The sequence below is a fragment of the Terrapene carolina genome, unplaced genomic scaffold, assembly GCF_002925995.2.
Source record: "Terrapene carolina triunguis isolate 2854851 unplaced genomic scaffold, T_m_triunguis-2.0 Scaffold88, whole genome shotgun sequence".
NCBI classification, from domain to species: domain Eukaryota; kingdom Metazoa; phylum Chordata; order Testudines; family Emydidae; genus Terrapene; species Terrapene triunguis.
This window is the reverse complement of record NW_020664439.1, coordinates 41,037,172-41,054,300: the sequence shown is the minus strand read 5'-3', so window position 1 is coordinate 41,054,300 and position 17,129 is coordinate 41,037,172.

Sequence of the window (17,129 nt, the reverse complement as noted above, 5' to 3'; positions counted from 1 at the left end):
AATGCACTCGCACACCCACCCACTCAGTATGTTATTCACTAAACACTTCTCTAATTGTACGTGACAATGCAAATCATTACACTCCACTAGCCTAGCCTTTTGGTTACAAGGAGAGTGTCGCTGTGTGCTCATTCTGAGTTACAGCCACATAGCTTTCATTTGGAAATGATTCAAAGGAATGAGTAGCAATGATTTTGAGTCAAATTTCATCTCCAGCCCCCTCTGACATTCATTGGCAAAAGGCTCTGGTGCTCTCAGCAGTTTTGTAAGTGCAGTATAAAGGCTTTCATTGTTTCTGTCACTAACTATTGAGATGGGATGGGATTTTTTTTTCCAAATGACAGTAAGTGGCCAAACTCTGTCCACCGGTCCAGGGCTCTATTAACCACCAAACCCACAAGGCTTGGGCCTTGAGCACAGCCATTAGGCGATGATGGCTGCTTTATTTTTGTATTAACAGAAAAATGTTTAGTACAATTCAGGAATGAAGGTGTGATTAAATAAAGAAAGAAGAGAACCCAAAGACTGAGCAAAAATATATGGCAATTGTCAAGTTAGCAGAAGAGTCAGAGTATGCAGGCCCAAGAATAGATGCATCACCCTGCCATTATATATAAGCAGGGTGGCTGGTCATTAAGGCCTACTGGGGCTAAACCTCATCACCAATACTTTCCATTGTGTGTTACAGTTGATATATTGCCAGGGTGTAGTATTTCTGCTACCGCTAGGGTTCTCCAGTATGCCTAGCTGTCACAGGGCACTCCAGAAGTTGTAGCACAGGGGTAGGCAACCTGCGGCACGTGTGCCGAAGGCGGCACGCGAGCTGATTTTCAGTGGCACTCACACTGCCCGGGTCCTGGCCACCGGTCCGGGGGGCTCTGCATTTTAATTTAATTTTAAATGAAGTTTCTTAAACATTTTAAAAACCTTATTTACTTTACATACAACAATAGTTTAGTTATATATTAGAGACTTATAGAAAGAGACCTTCTAAAATCGTTACAATGTATGACTGGCACGCGAAACCTTAAATTAGAGTGAATAAATGAAGACTCGGCACAGCACTTCTGAAAGGTTGCCGACCCCTGTTGGAGCACATAGACAGCACCCCGCAGAAGAAGAAGGCACAGAGTAGGGAACACAGACTTCTGTGGAGCTCTCTCACTTCAGTCCCACAGTGGCAAAGTAGACAGCATGTGCTCACTGCTGCCTCTGCTCCTGCTTGCTACCTACAGTGACACCACTTATTTTGGGTGCCAACTGCTGCTTCAAATACAGAGGAACAGGACGACTTGAGGATGTACAGCCTAACAGACCCCATGTGCCACTTTTGGAAGCCCAGAGAAGGGTGTATGTTCCTTCCTGGTTATAGCTCCCCTCTCCAGGTGTTTGGTGAGTGTGAATGTATTAATCTAGCCCTGATTTTGCTTGAGAAACCAAAATTACAAAAAAAATGGTACTTCCGTTGGAAATTTAGAATGTGAGAAGCTGCAAAATCCTGACACTTTGAGCTGGAAGTCGATCACAGATCAGCTTGTGAAAAACATACATGGGTCCATGAAAAGCAAAACAAGCCCTTAAAAACTCTACACCTGATTGACAGTTCATTCTAGCCAGTCCAACTGATGCACAGCATACAGGTCAATCATCAGTAAATATGGAAGAAGTGTGTGACTGGGGGGAGATCAAAGAGGGGAAAAAAGAAGGGTCTGGAAGATTAGAAACAGAGAAGAAAGGATGTTGAATATGGCACAGGAGTGCTTTATAAATGAGATGTCTGTATATAGGTAAATAGTTAATGGATATGTAGCATTTTTTCTGGATTTCGTAGAATCGATTAAACTTCTTGTGTCCGGCAAATGGCTGCCTTGGTGAAGCGCTGTACATGGAGTGTTTGGATATGTGTGGAGGAGTGGGTCTTCAAGAGAAAGCTTGGTAACCTGGCCCCTTGAAATCAACGAGGGATTTCCCCCTTAACTTTACTGGACCCTGGAGCAGGCTCTAACAGTCCAATCTGCTTCTATTGCGTTAGAGTCAAATTTCCCCTGGAGTACAACGGTTCTGATTGGGCCATCATGGAGAAAGGCAGGTGAAAATGCAGTTAATAGAAATCTGGCCTCAGAGTGAGAGAGGCCTGAATAGAGTTCCAGAGAGAGATGCTCCAGACTTGGAAACACAGGCAGAATCTAAGAAGCTGCACATGGAAGATGATTAATTTTTTGAGGGCAACCGTGGCTCTTTCTTCTTAAGGACACCCAGGGTCCATAGGAAGAAAGAGCCAATATCAATAACATAAGATTAATCAAGCCAATAAGCTTGATACAGTATAACTTGTTCATGCCATGAGATGTAAATGTATTAATTATGGACCCAGTGCTGGTGCCCTTGGCAACAGTGGAAGCAGGAGCAGGCCCTGGGTTAGAAGAAAATAGTGGTTTTAACCCTCTCCAGCATATTAAAGGAATGATGTACCCATGTTACCCACAGTACAGACTCCTGGAAGAGAGCAGTGATGTTCATGAATTAAATAGCTTAACTGAGCTGTAGTTTCAAAATATCTTTTTAAGTGTGTCTTGCATTGTATGAGCTGTCAGAGTCGCTATATAAAAAAAAGATAAAGATAAAGATATAGCAGATAAATAATGGATGCACTGCACAGAAGGAGTATTCCTCCTCTTTCCAATATCCTGGCCAAATGCACAAAAACAAACCTTTAGGACCCTGGGTCATGACAACTTTGGTTGTCTGGGAAGAATATTAAATGATGAAATCACATTTTCGCTTCCAAACAAAAATGCAGGAAGGATATTGACTTTGCGTATATAAACAACACTTTTTATTGTTCTATTTTAAAATATCTTTCCTTCAAACCACTTCAAAAGATGTTTCCATAGAAACCTAAGAAGAAAAGCAAAAGGGAACATAATTTTTGCTCAGTTTAGATTCACCTGACACACCGCTCTGCTTAAACCAATAGTGTGTCTTCTGTGGCCATTTTTATCAGTCAAAACATCTGAATGAAACAGTTAGTTACAATAGTTTTGCCTTTTAGGATTTAGAGAGACGCAGTGGGTGTGGTAATATCTTTTATTGCACCAACTCTAAGAGATATTACCTCACCCACCTTGTCTCTCTAATATCCTGGGACTGACACAGCTTCAGCTACAACAGCTGGGACTGACATGGCTACAACAACATTGAATACAACATTTTAGGATTTACAATAATTACCAGGAAATATGTTAGGAATTCGATGCATCAGTTACTCTAATTATGGCAGCCAAGAGCAAGAAAGAATTTACCACAATTGTTTAAAAGAATCTATCAAGAAAGACTAGAACCATCTTTAAGCTGCTTTAGAACCATCACAGCCGTTTGTTCTTCCACGGAGTTCTTTAGGCTGCTATGCAAATAAAAGCTTTATACAGGTTCCCAAATACAAATCAACCTGCTTTATCTCAGCTGTTTTTGTGTTGGTGATTGACGATAATACAGCACATAGAGGCTGATCCTGAACGTAAGAACATCCTGGGCCAAACCAATGGCCCCTCTAGCCTAGTATTCTGACAGTGGCTGGTGCCAGATGCTTCAGACAGAATGAACAGAACAGAGCAATTTATCTAGTGAGCCATCCCCCGGTGTACAGTTTATTATCTTAGTCTCAGGAATGGGAAGTCTTCTCTTCCCTGTTTTGGTTAAAAACCGTTTTGGGGGACAGGGAAGCATTCAGAACCCTGAACTGAAAGGGTAGGAGGGACAAACTTATTACATAACTTTTCTTGCATTTCTAACTCATTAAACTGCATGTAAAAATCCACTAACAACGTAATGGATTATAATGCTGTATATTATAAGGAGATATACCAATCTCATAGAACTGGAAGGGACCCTGAAAGGTCATCAAGTCCAGCCCCCCTGCCTTCACTAGCAGGACCAAGTACTGATTTTGCCCCAGATCTCTAAGTGGCCCCCTCAAGGACTGAACTCACAACCCAGGGTTTAAGCAGGCCAATACTCGAACCACTGAGCTGTCCCTCCCCCATAGCCATTTAAACTTGCAGTCCAAGTCACAATCTAACCCTAAGTGATTTGCCTAAAGTCACACATCCCGTCAGTAGTTGAGCAAGTAATAGAGCCCAGTTTTCCTTACTTAAGGTTGTTTTATCCACTGGCCCATCATTACACTAGCACTAGTCCTAAAAATAATGATTAGCCAGGGAGCATTAGATTACCTTTGCTAACAAATCTCAAGTAAGCTAAACACATTCCTCTGAAGAGAAGATACAAAAAGCAAGTCTGACTTCTGAATCTGTTCCCAACAGTAGTTTAATGATGGTGCCAGCTTGGTCTACACTTCAGTTCTCACTGTTTAAAGGAAGACATATTGGCATATCTTTGTTCACTCTCCAATAGCAAAATGTAAAAATAGAATAACTCCAGAGGGCTGCAAGGACTCTTTATATTAAGGTGAAAAACCCATCATTTACAGTACTACGGCAAGAATGGATTTTGAAGCTCTTTTGTCACTAATAAGAGTACCATAACCCCAACCCGACTATGCAAATTTATACTATGCAAACTTCAGAGCCTGCAAGTTCACTCATTCCTACTTCTTGTTCAGCCAATCAAGTTTGTTTACATTTGCAAGAGATAATGCTGCCTGCTTCTTGTTTACAGTGTCACCTGAAAGTGAGAACAGGTGTTCACATGGCACTGTTGTAGCTGGTGTCGCAAGATATTTACGTGCCAGATGTGCTAAAGATATGTCCCTTCATACTTCAATCATCATTCCATGGGACATGCGTCCATGCTGATGACGGGTTTTGCTCGATAACAATCCAAAGCAATGTGGACCGACACCTGTTCATTTTCATTATCTGAGTCAGATGTCACCAGCAGAAGGTTGATTTTCTTTTTTGGTAGTTCGGATTCTGTAGTTTCCGCATTGGAGTGTTGCTCTTTTAAGACTTCTGAAAGCATGCTCCACACCTCGTCCCTCTCAGAGGCACTTCAGATTCTTAAACCTTAGGTCGAGTGCTGTAGCTATCTTTAGAAATCTCACATTGGTATCTTCTTTGCGTTTTGTCAGATCTGGAGTGAAAGTGTTCTTAAAATGAACAACATGTGCTGGGTCATCATCCGAGAGTGCTATAATATGAAATATATGGCAGAAAGTGGGTAAAACAGAGCAGGGAACATACAATTCTCCCCCAAGGAGTTCAGTCACAAATTTAATTAATGCATTATTTTTTTAACGAGCGCCATGAGCATGGAAGCATGTCCTCTGGAATGGTGGCCAAAGCATGAAGGGGCATATGAATGTTTAGGATATCTGGCATGTAAATACCTTGCAATGCCGGCTACAAAAGTGCCATGCAAATACCTGTTCTCACTTTCTGGTGACATTGTAAATAAGAAGAGGGCAGGAGGACATTATCTCCTGTAAATGTAAACAAACTTGTTTGTCTTAGCAATTGGCTGAACAAGAAGTAGGACTGAGTGGACTTGTAGGCTCTGAAGTTTTACATTGTTTTGTTTTTGAGTGCAGTTATGTAACAAAAAAAATATCTACATTTGTAAGTTGCACTTTCAGGACAATGAGAATGCACTACAGTACTTGTAGTAGGTGAATTGAACAATACTATTTCTTTTGTTTATCATTTTTACAGTGCAAATATTTGTAATAAAAATATATATATTGATTTCAATGACAACACAGAATACAATATATATGAAAATGTAGAAAAACATCCAAAATGTTTAATAAATTTCAATTGGTATTCTATTGTTTAACAGTGCGATTAAAACTGCGATTAATTTTTTTGAGTTAATCGCATGAGTTAACTGCGATTGATTGACAGCTCTAATGTATACTACATAAAAGTTCAGGAGAAAGGAATAAGGAACCCATATCTTTTTGAAGAATTAAGCCAAATCTTAGCAAATCTCAAATTGACTCCATCAGGTCAAAGGACACCATTCAAAGTGTGTGGGGTGGGGGAGAGAGAGGGGAGATCATAGGTGCTGGAATTAGGGGTGCTGCCACACCCCTTGACTTGAAGTGGTTTCCATCATATACAGGGTTTACAGTTTGGTTCAATTATCAGGGGGTAGCCGCATTAGTCTGTATCCACAAAAACAACAAGGAGTCTGGTGGCACCTTAAAGACTAACAGGTTTATTTGGCCATAAGCTTTCATGGGTAAAAAAACCTCACTTCTGCATCTGAAGAAGTGAGGTTTTTTTACCCACGAAAGCTTATGCCTAAATAAACCTGTTAGTCTTTAAGGTGCCACCAGACTCCTTGTTAGTTTGGTTCAATGGCTCTCAGCATCCCCACTATACAAATTGTTCCAGTACCCCTCTGGGGCAGAAGCACAGGGTCCCATAGAAAGACCCCCCTGCCATCTCACACTAACCATTGGATCCTATCCCCAACTCTCTCTAGTCCCTTGGTGCAATAGCTGGGCAGGGGTTGCTGCAGCCCTTGCTCCTTTTAGCAGAAATATCTATGACAAGATTTCCTCAGAGCATAATCACCAGGTGGAATTCTATATCCCAGGAGATAGTAGCAGACTGCACATCAGTGGGATCTTTTTAAATTACCGCAATGGCCTTTCTGGAATTAGATAACACTTTGATGTGTTCAAAATGCTTTACAAACATTAACCAATTCATCCCCAAAATAGGCCTGGGAAGTAGATAAGATTTTGATTCTCATTTTGCATATGGGGAAACAGACAGATTAAGGTTGTACAGTGAGTCAGAAACTAGAACCTAGGAGTCCTAGCTCTCTCTCCCATGTTTCCTCTCTAGCCTTACATGCTATTTACCCACCCTATACCTCTTCCCCCCATCATTCCCCCACAAATATATACTCAGGAAGGACAGGCTTTTATCTTCTAGAGCACCAAGCAAAGAGCAGCTGTTATGATCAGGTGGGCCTATCCCACATGATCAGTTGCCCTCCCAATTTCAGAGGACTGGTTTATTTGCAATTCCCCTCCTAGCCTTTGGCTGTTTAGACCAGTGGTGGGCAACCTGCAGGAAGTGGCATGGGGGTGGGGTGGGGGTGGCTGCTGCTTCCCACAGCTCCCATTGGCCGGGAACAGCGAACCGCGGAAACTTGGAGCTGCGGGCGGCCGTGCCTGCAGACAGTCAATGTAAACAAACTGTCTCACAGCCCACCAGCAGATTACCCTGACGGGCCGCATGCAGCCCGCGGGCCGCAGGTTGCCCACCACTGGTTTAGACTAACTTCTTCAGGGCAGGGACTGTCTCTCACTGTGCTTACACGGTGCCTAGTACAATGGGGCCTTGATCTCAGTTGGGGGCTCACAATACAAATAAATAATGCAGCACATGTGCAGCTGAGTCCTGATTGATTTCATCAGGGAAGGGGGTGGAAGCATTTCACTGAATAAATCAAAGATCTGAAATACCAAATGAGGATCCAAAATGAAAGAACAGAAGTTCTTCTGGACAGAGAATGTTGGATTAGCTTTCAAAGGGACATATTTGTCATTAAAAAATAAAGTGATCCTTACAGCCAAGATTAGAGCACAGAGGGAGCATAAATTCTGCTTTATTTCTGCAGGACAGCTAGAACTGCAAGTATTAAGGAGTTCCTGCATCTTTCAACGCAAGAGGGTAAAGGAACCTGGCATTTTCTTTTAAAATAAAGGTATCTTAGTATGTATATGTTAGAGGAAATATTTCCAGGCGTTACCTTCTCATTATGGTTCTCAACCTCAATCTCTTTCAATGCCTCTCACTCTACAGACAGCACTGCAAAATACAATTGGGGCTTGTCTAAACAGGAAGTTAAGCCAAATTAACTAAAGGTGCAAATGTAAAGTGCATTAGTTAAAGCACATTAAACCCCTGCACTTGTACTGATGCACTTTAAATTCACACCTTTAGCTAATTTGCCTGAATTTTCCTACTTTGATGTGTCAGTTTCAGATTGTGGCAACCCCTGGGCCAGCTTCAGTTGAAAGTCCGTGTTCTCTCCTGGACCCTCTGCTGCCTCAAATGTAGGCCATTCCTCAGAGGCACAGTCTAGCCAATAATATTTAGCCACAGATTTTTCTGAGTTGTACATTCTTTTCTTCTCTCAAATAATTATTTTATATGTTTCCCACTGTACTTTGGATTCTGACACAGGCTTCCCATAAGGTTTTGTGACTTTCTTTCACCTTAAACAACCATCTGGGGAACAACGGCAGTATTGCCAATCTCAGTAACTCAAAAATCATGAGTCAGGCATAAAAAAATCATGAGATTGTTAAAAAAAATTCTCATGATTTTTAAGTCAACTAAAATATATCAGGTTATTTTGTCTTCTGGTTTCTGATTCTTTAGGTTGCACTATGGTCAGGTTTTCAAATTTTTACCTGCAACCACAAGAGTTAGGAACTTACTTTTTAAAAACAAATGAAAGCTGATATTTTCACATAATCACTTGACTCCATGAGTAAGGGCTTTATTAAAGACATCAAATATCATGATAGAAATCGCAAGTTGGCAACTCTGTTATACCAGAGATGGATCAAAACTGGAATCGCCAGTTCGACTCCCTTTGGATATGGTTTTGGTTCCATGTCAGATCCAAGCCCAGAAATAGCCAGTTTCCTGCTTGTTGTTCACACTGCCGTTAACATCTTGCAGACCAGTTCACAGAATATCAGTGCGTTGAATTCATTACCCAATACTAACCCTTCTATTTTTCTGCTAAACTCTGATCATTTAGTAACCTCTTTCTACCACCAACCCTTGTCTTCTTTGTCCATTTTGACCTAGGGGATGTACAGCCAATCTAGGTGCCAGACAGCACAATAGGGGCCTGATCCTTGATTGGTGCTACAGGCACTACCACAATGCAATTAAAATGATTCAACCTTGAACCCAAAGCCCATGTTAAACCTAATCCAGGTCCTAACAACATATCCTTAGCCCTTCTCTAATTTATAAAAACACTGAACATAGGCAGATACCCTGAATGTTAAGTGGGTGCCCCCTTCCTTTAATGCCCTGAAACACTGCTGTAGCGGGCGCGCTGCAGCCAGTATTTGCAAGTTACCAATCAACAAGCCTGATGATTCCTTAAAGGGTTATGTGATAAAGTCACTGCTGTTCCTTATTCCCACCTGCTGCTTAGAGCTGTGCAAGTTTCATAGGAACAAAGACTTGAGAAACTGATTAATCTGAAGAGGGAACATTTCTCATTTCTAAACTGCCTGATAAATGTCAGACCACTACAGACATTTATGGATTGCACAGTTAAGTTAAAGTACCAGTACATGTAGCAGAGAAATCTGTATACAGGAACAATGTCTGCAGCGAGGACTGTACGAGCCCTGTGGGGTTTGGATCATGACAGGGGTTGTGAATGGAATCCTGAAGTTTGGTTGACAGGGGCTGAAAGCAAACCATTAGGATCCTGAAGATTAGTTTAGGATTAACTCAGACCTCCAGAAGAACCCCCCAACTAGTCTCTCCCTTAAACAAGATCACTCAACAGGCCCCAAATACTCTGGGAAATCCTCTAAGTTAACAAAGGGGCCTCCTATCATACGTGGGGAGAAAAAAGGTTTGTGTGAACCAGGTGCAAGAGTAGGCTGAAATTTGTGATTGCATCAAACTCCAAGCCCAGTCCTCAGTGTGAAGGGTTTACATTCAAGGAGAATATTTTGCCCAGCTCTGCTTACAAACAAGTTGTTTCCTAACTTGTATTGTAGGTGGAGCTGAATTCATTCAGTAAATACAAGCTACATAAAAGTAATTACTGGCCTACATATTGAGACACTTGATTTAGGACCCATCTACATCTATTTTTTCCCCCCAGGCATAAACACACTATAAAACAAGGCGCATCAGTGTTATACAGCAATTCCTTGGAGAAATGGAAGTTATTTGAAGAGTGAGAATGAGTGCTCTGTCCAGGGCTGTGTCGCAGTGGGGCCCCAATTCTTTCCCTTCACATCATGCACATCCCTTTTCCTACAGTCTTTCTTCTGTAAGTTAGAGACTCTTGATACCAAAGCAATCATACAGAGACCATCGGCTGAGACCGTTTCTGTTCCTTACAGTACCATAGGTACCAAAAATGCAATGAAAAAAATCTTTGATTTTGTGAGGGGTTTTTCTAGGAAGTTACAACTATGGTCACAGATGTTACTTAAAATCTTGAACTAAGTCATTCAAGTTCCATTATTTTTGCTGATGATCAAATATTTGCATTAGCTGTCGCACCTTCTCTTGTGTTCACACTGGACCCTACAGAGAAATATGTTAGGCTAAATCACTTCTTGGCTGGGATGGGGTTCAGGATGAGTTCTAACACCTACAAGATGCCTATAAAACCCCCTCAGCTAAAAACCCCATCACTCGCTTCATGTGGCGGAGGTGGTTTTACTGAAAATGCAGGTGTGAAAGGTGGGTATCTGGTGCCTTTAAGAATAACCAGATTGCTTACAGCAGGCAGGGGCCTTCTGCCTGGAAGGGCAACCTATCTCAAACCCCCATCCATGGGTTAAATGAAGCCTGGTGTTCAGCGGTGGCGACACCAGTACTTCCTGTTGGTGGTCCACCAGATCTACAGCAATAAGGTGGCAAAAAAGAGTGGGCAAATACTTAGTGTAACTAGGGAAAGGCCCTCTCACAGTTATGTCAGGGATGCCAATTGAAACTATAGTACCTATTGAAGCATGGTGACTACCTTGATGCAAGCAGTTTTCTTTTTTATGGCAAGTTACCAAAAGGTCAGTAGTAGATACCGGTTATAAGGAGGGGTGGGACTGACTTGAATGCAGAGTTGCCAACATGTAGTCCTAATGTGGTACCTGAGCCTGACATAACAGAGGAGGTGGTGAGAAATACAGTCCAAGAAATCAAGAGTAAGGCACCTGGACCAGATGAAGTGATGGCAGATCAGCTGAAAGTCTTGGGCAAGAGAGGGATAAAATAGATGAGCAGAGGAGTTAACGCTATATGGTGAAACAATATAATTCCTCAAGACTGGTGCAAGTCTATCCTGGTCCCAATTTATAAGAAGGAAAGCATCCATGAACATGGAAATTACCAACAGATAAAGCTATTATCACATTAAGATGAAAACACTAGAATGTACCCTAGATGCTAGAATTGGGAGAAGGGTAGAACCTCTCCTCTAACAAGAGCAGTTCTGCTTTAGGAAAGGATGGGGAGGCACAAATAAGTGGGCATTCACCCACGAAAGCTTATGCTCCAATACATCTGTTAGTCTTAAAGGTGCCACAGGACTCTCTGTTGCTTTTTACAGATCCAGACTAACACAGCTACCCCTCTGATACCAAATGCCATGTTTGTAATTCAGCACGGGCTAGGGAAGCGACTAGAGTACCAACAGAATTGCTTCTGGGCTTCTATAGCTTTAGAAAAGGCATACAATAAAGTGGACAGAAGGATACCTGCACCAGTGCTGAGGAAATATGGAGTTTCTGGGGACTTAATAACTATGGTGAATGCACTATACAGATCACCTAAAACAGTGACTGGAACAAGTCCTTGGAAGTAAAAGTTGGACTGCACAAGGGATGTCAAATCTAAGTCTAAGCCAATGGGAAAAAGTAAGAAGCTGCTATATGCAGATGACATAGTAATAAGGATATCCTCAAGAGACAACCTAGAGGAAATAGTACCCTGCAATGCTGTACAATGCAGAAGCATACATGGTAAAGAGACAGCAAGTGCAACACCTACAGGAATTTGAGATGAGATGATTTCATGCCATAAGAGGAGTTATGCAAAGAGATACTTTCATTTCAATAACTATTAGGATGGAAGTCAAAGGCTGTGATGTGGCTGACAAAATCCAGGAAGTATAATTTTGTTGGTTCAGACACATGCAGAAGATGAATGAAGGGGACCTGGTGAAGATAGCATAGCAGGAGAGGATGGTAGGAAAGAGACACTGATGGTAAGAAGGTGGACCTTAGTGTCTCAGACAGACAGAGACAGCTGATGCTTGCAAAATGACCTGACCCCAGATGATGGTATAAGGGGAGGAAGAAGAAGAAGATTCATGATTCATTATTTTGCCCTGATGATCAAATATTTATATTTGGCCTGTAGCTATACCACCTTCTCTTGTGTTCCCATCAGACCCTAACCATAAACTGGGTCAAGCTAAGTCAGTGCTTACACTAAAGATCTCCAAGGAAGATTGCAGGCCATTGGAAATGGTGCTGGGGGTTAGTAGGTGGGCACTCACTCTTGTGTCTCAGTCAGTCCTAAAGCAAGGGACCAGCATGATGCTAGGAAACTGTGCAGCTGGAAGTACTGCCATTCTTAGGAGACTTAAAACAATTCTACTTACCTCCTTTTGAAACTTGCCACCTGATCTCACAAGAGGAAAAAACTTAAACCTGTGTCCTTGCTAAATTGCCATCTGGGTAAATACTTGCTGCCTTCCTAATTTCCCACTACAGTTTCAAATGGATAGGATGCATTCTATCTCATTTCCTATCTTAAGGTTGCTTTCCACCCCAGAGATGGAAAAGTTATTCCTGTACATATGCAAGTGCCTGATACCATTTGGCATGATATAAATCATCTTTAAAAAACAGTCATGTAACAGGCATATAGGCTCAATTACTGTGCGTACTTATGCCCTGAATTGAGAGTTTCCACTGACTATGTTGCCAGTGCTGAGAATCTACACAGGGGAACTCAGCGCACCCAGCTCCCCATGGAGCAGAGCTCTGTGGTGACTCCCAGCAATAGACTGTGGAAGAAGGGAGAAGTAGCATGCTGAGGATAAGACCCACTGGCCCCACACATTGTGGCTCTAATGGCTGCTTTGTGGGGAGCTGCAAATTGGGCTGCTCATTCATTCCCCTCTTACTATAAGCTGCAGCACAGCAGAATGCTACCTACTACCGGCTGGGGTAAGCATTCCATCCCACAGAGCAGATGCGTACAAGGCAAAGCTCTTTGACTCACGCTTTGGTTTGTGCCTGAGGCTCAGTCCCATAGTTGGTTTAGCAGTCTTCAGGAGGAGTCACATTTAAAAGCAATTAAAATTAGTCTAGTGTGTCATCTAAAGTCAAATATCCAGGCATAAGTGTTTACATGTGTGGGAATGGAGGATGAATTATTTGCCTGAGCAAACTGAAAAGCTACATCTATGAGAAGCCTGTTTTGATACTTTATTTTGCTAATGAGATGGAACATAAAATGACTTCCTCGTTATTATGCTGAAGGGTGTCATGCATATTCACAACTATGTCTGAGGAACTGAAATAATTTAGACAAGGGGAGTTACTGAAGACATGAAAGGAATAGATTTCACAATCCAGCTAATGATTAGACAGAGTCAACTGTTAAATATAATGATGGAGACAAATATATATATATATGCATGTTTGTGTACTACCAAAAATTACTGTTTGCAGCATAATGACAGCTTTGGCTTTTATTTTAACTATCTGCATTTCACTTGTCTTAAAAACCAAGGGCCAGATTGGGTTCTTCACACCTAGGGAAACCCAGTGGGGGTTCTCCTTGAGTGCTCCTATGACAGAGGAATCTTGAACTGATACCTTGAGGTGGCTTTAAGTGGTAGAAAGGGGATTTTCCAGAGGCCAAGGATCTGATGCAACTCATGGATTCTAAGATTCTCTGATGAACAGTCTGATTTCAGGCCCTCTCTCTCTTTCAGTTCATGTTGTTTCTTTTACCCTTGTGTTGAACAGAAGCCACTATCTAGTTCATACACATTAGCTATACAAGCACAAGCTTTGAAACAGAGATAAAGAACTAATATCCAAACTGGGTCAGGTCAACAAAGCCATCTAACAAATATAGAAAGCCATTACAGAAAGTTGTTATTTCAATAGCCCAACTGATCTGTACCATCATCTAGTGTTGCATTGATCCAAGCTTCTACCTTAACTGTGTTCCATTAACTTTTACAGTATCACTGCAGTGAATATGACCAGGGCATAAATCAGTGTATGTTATATGACTTGTTAGCTATCAATGCTCTCCACTGAAGAAAAATGATGATGTAGACACTGTAATTCCCTAAAAATCCTCTAGTAGCATGGAAGATTTCCATTGGCATCAAAATCCAGAAACGGACGTAATTCTCTAGTACTCCCTGTGAAACTCTGCTCAGCTGAAAGAGTTCACAAGAGATACAAATGGATAATGGAAGTAACTTAAATAAGTGCATGAGGCAACTCTGAAGGACAAAACATGCATCTCCCAAAAGTGAAGCATAAACCACCTGAATTCTAAAAGGTAATATCCTTCTGACGGTGATATCAGACAAGTCCAAAGAGGTTATGAAATCACAGTATTTTAACACGGGGGCAAATCTTTCTTCTTCCCTTCCCTGCTACTCCACCAAGGGGTACAGAAGGCCTGCTAAGCAGTTGAAATAATGCTGTTCTAAGCCCCTGATCCTGTAATTGACTCCCGGTGAGCAGACATCCCTGTGCCTATGAGAAGCTACTCCTGAGTCAGTGGGGCTCTGCATGGGTACAGGGAAACACCCACTTGGAGTCAGTTGCAGGATCAAGGCCCTCATCAGAGAGGACCTAACGAGGATGGCAGGAAGGGCAAGAGCAGTGATGGTACATGTCAAAGAAAAGGGGAAAGTAGCCTTTAGGAGGGAATTACTGAAAAGTCCTTCAGAACATTTAATTTATTTCTGTGTTTTGAAAATGAGGTGGGATAACAGAGGGTGCAGATAGTGCTGGAGCTGAGATTGCAGCTGGAAAGTGAGCTGAAGAGAAGCTTTGGGCAGGAGTTAGGGAGGAAGTGGTAGAGGGCACTTGGCCCTTGGGAAGAGAAAGGCAAAAAACCTTGACTAGAACTTTCTAATCAAGTTAGACAAGATTTGCTCAGTGCCTAGTATTTCCCTGCTTGTGGAAAGGGATAAGGGTCCAGCTTTCAGCAACGATGATTTGCTAATATGCTGACTACATTGGTTTAAACATAGAAGCAATGACTCCCCTATTGGCCTCAAGCTAATAGCAAGGTAGAGAAATTCATTTAGGCTCCAACTTGCAGCTGCGAGGAAAGCTTAAAAAGTAGTGACGTTTTCAAATGAAGTTGCCAAGCAACTCCCCATTTCTCAACTAACATTCCACCGGCACTGGAGCTGCTTAGAAGGCCTCAGGGAATTACTTCACCAGGAGAACCTGTGCAGCAAAAGAGAAAGTCATTATAACAGAGATACCTCTACTGGCTCATTGGGAACGTAAAAGCTGCCATGTTTGTGAGGAACCTACAGTAACTCACCCCGACTCAGATTATCCTGCAGGTTTCTTTTGTTGCTGGTGCAGGATATGATCTTCCTATGGGATTAAATATGGCTTGGCAGCTATTGTGGTACAGGGAGTCAACCTCAACTCTTGGCAGCTGGTTGGTGTCAAGCTGTTCCTGGCAGGCAGTCCTGGCCAATCGCTCCTTGAACCTGTTTCAGCTGTCGCAGTCTACCTCAAGCCATTTGATTCAATGGGACCCCTTGGCTAGTCTCTATCCATCACTTCCAGTAAAGCAGGAAACAGTTCTGCTCTACGCTGCAAAAGCCAGTATAGTCTCCTTACTATAATTCAGTTTTAACTAATATTGGCTTAGTTCATGTTACCTGATTTTGTGTATCTAACAGTTAGACCTAAAACTACATTTTAAAATGGATATGTCCAAGATTGGCAGGTTCCATCTGCCTGTGGGTTTACTTCATGATACAAACACGTATCATGTGATCATGATTCAAGCAAACCTCAACAGTTTCAGTTCAGAGGGACTTATGCAGACTTTGCCTTCTGTTTCAGTTCATATGGATTCCAGCCCTCCCCACCTCCTGAAGTTCAGGTTCAGCTCAGAACAACCCAGCCCAGCCAATACGTCACCTTGAAACTTTGCAAACATCACAGGCTGCCCAGAGTTTCAGAGAAAACTAAGTAATCCCTGGTTTCCTTGTACCTACGCCCAGATTTGCTCAGAAGAATCACAAACTTTAGGAACAGTTCAGCAAACCTGGCCTGAGTTTATAGTTTGTCATGAAACCCAAACCCCAGCAAGAATGCATGATTTGGGGCTTCATAAGGGAAGTTTTTGTAAAACTCTGCTGATATGGGCTGATGTCATCTACTCTGCTGATGAGTAAAAGCAGCAAACATTAAATGTGTGAGCAAAAGTTAAACATGGAGGAATCCTGTTCCATTGATGAAGACCACTCACTATGGGCTTGTCTACACTGCAGTGTTAGTACAAGTGAGAGCAGCCAAAAAGCTGCAAAATAACACTTGAATTGCATAGAGTGATTGGATTAACAATACAGAATAGCTATGTCCCCTCTGCTTGCTAACCTGGGCTTCAACCTTTGCCTCCTAACTTGAGTTTAAAAACACCACTTAACTCGAGCTAGACATTTGTTTGCAAGCAGGAGTCAGGTTTGGGGCAACACTCATGTTGTACCTCAAGCAAAAAAAGTATGGTGGGTTCTATATTTATGGTACCTCAATGACTCCAGATCAAATTCACCATGTATTCAAACCAGCCCTGCAATCTCAACTAGGGTTCTCAAGGTCAAAGTGGATTCTTTCCAGTGTGTTACTGCAGGAATCATAATAGAATCTAGCTCCTTCTCCGACAGTCAGTGCTTAATTTGTGATGAAAGAGATGCTGGGGCTCAAGCAATTAGGTACTGGGGTCAAGCAATTTTTTTACATTCATAACTGATGCAGCAAGCCCAGAGGTGCTGGGGCTATGAACTGCTAAGCCTAGAGGTGCCAGGGCTTAACCCTGGTAAGCCCTGGCACAAATTAAGCACTGTCTATAGCTGTGTGGGCACTGCAGTACTACCAGGCACAAAAAGTTGGAGAAATTATTTTGTCACTAAAATAAACAGCTCGGACCAAATACACAGAGATAACGTCTGCTGAGTAAGAAGGTGCCATTTTTACACAGTCAACTTTTTTTTTTGTTTGTCTGCGATATTGCCCCACCTTAAATTGAAAGGCAAAAATCTTTTGTTGATGGAGAACACCCACCAATTTGCCAATAGCCATTCAGGAAAAGACATGCAATTCTTGAAAAACTGAGCCTATATTCATCGTCTTTGTAAATCTCAAA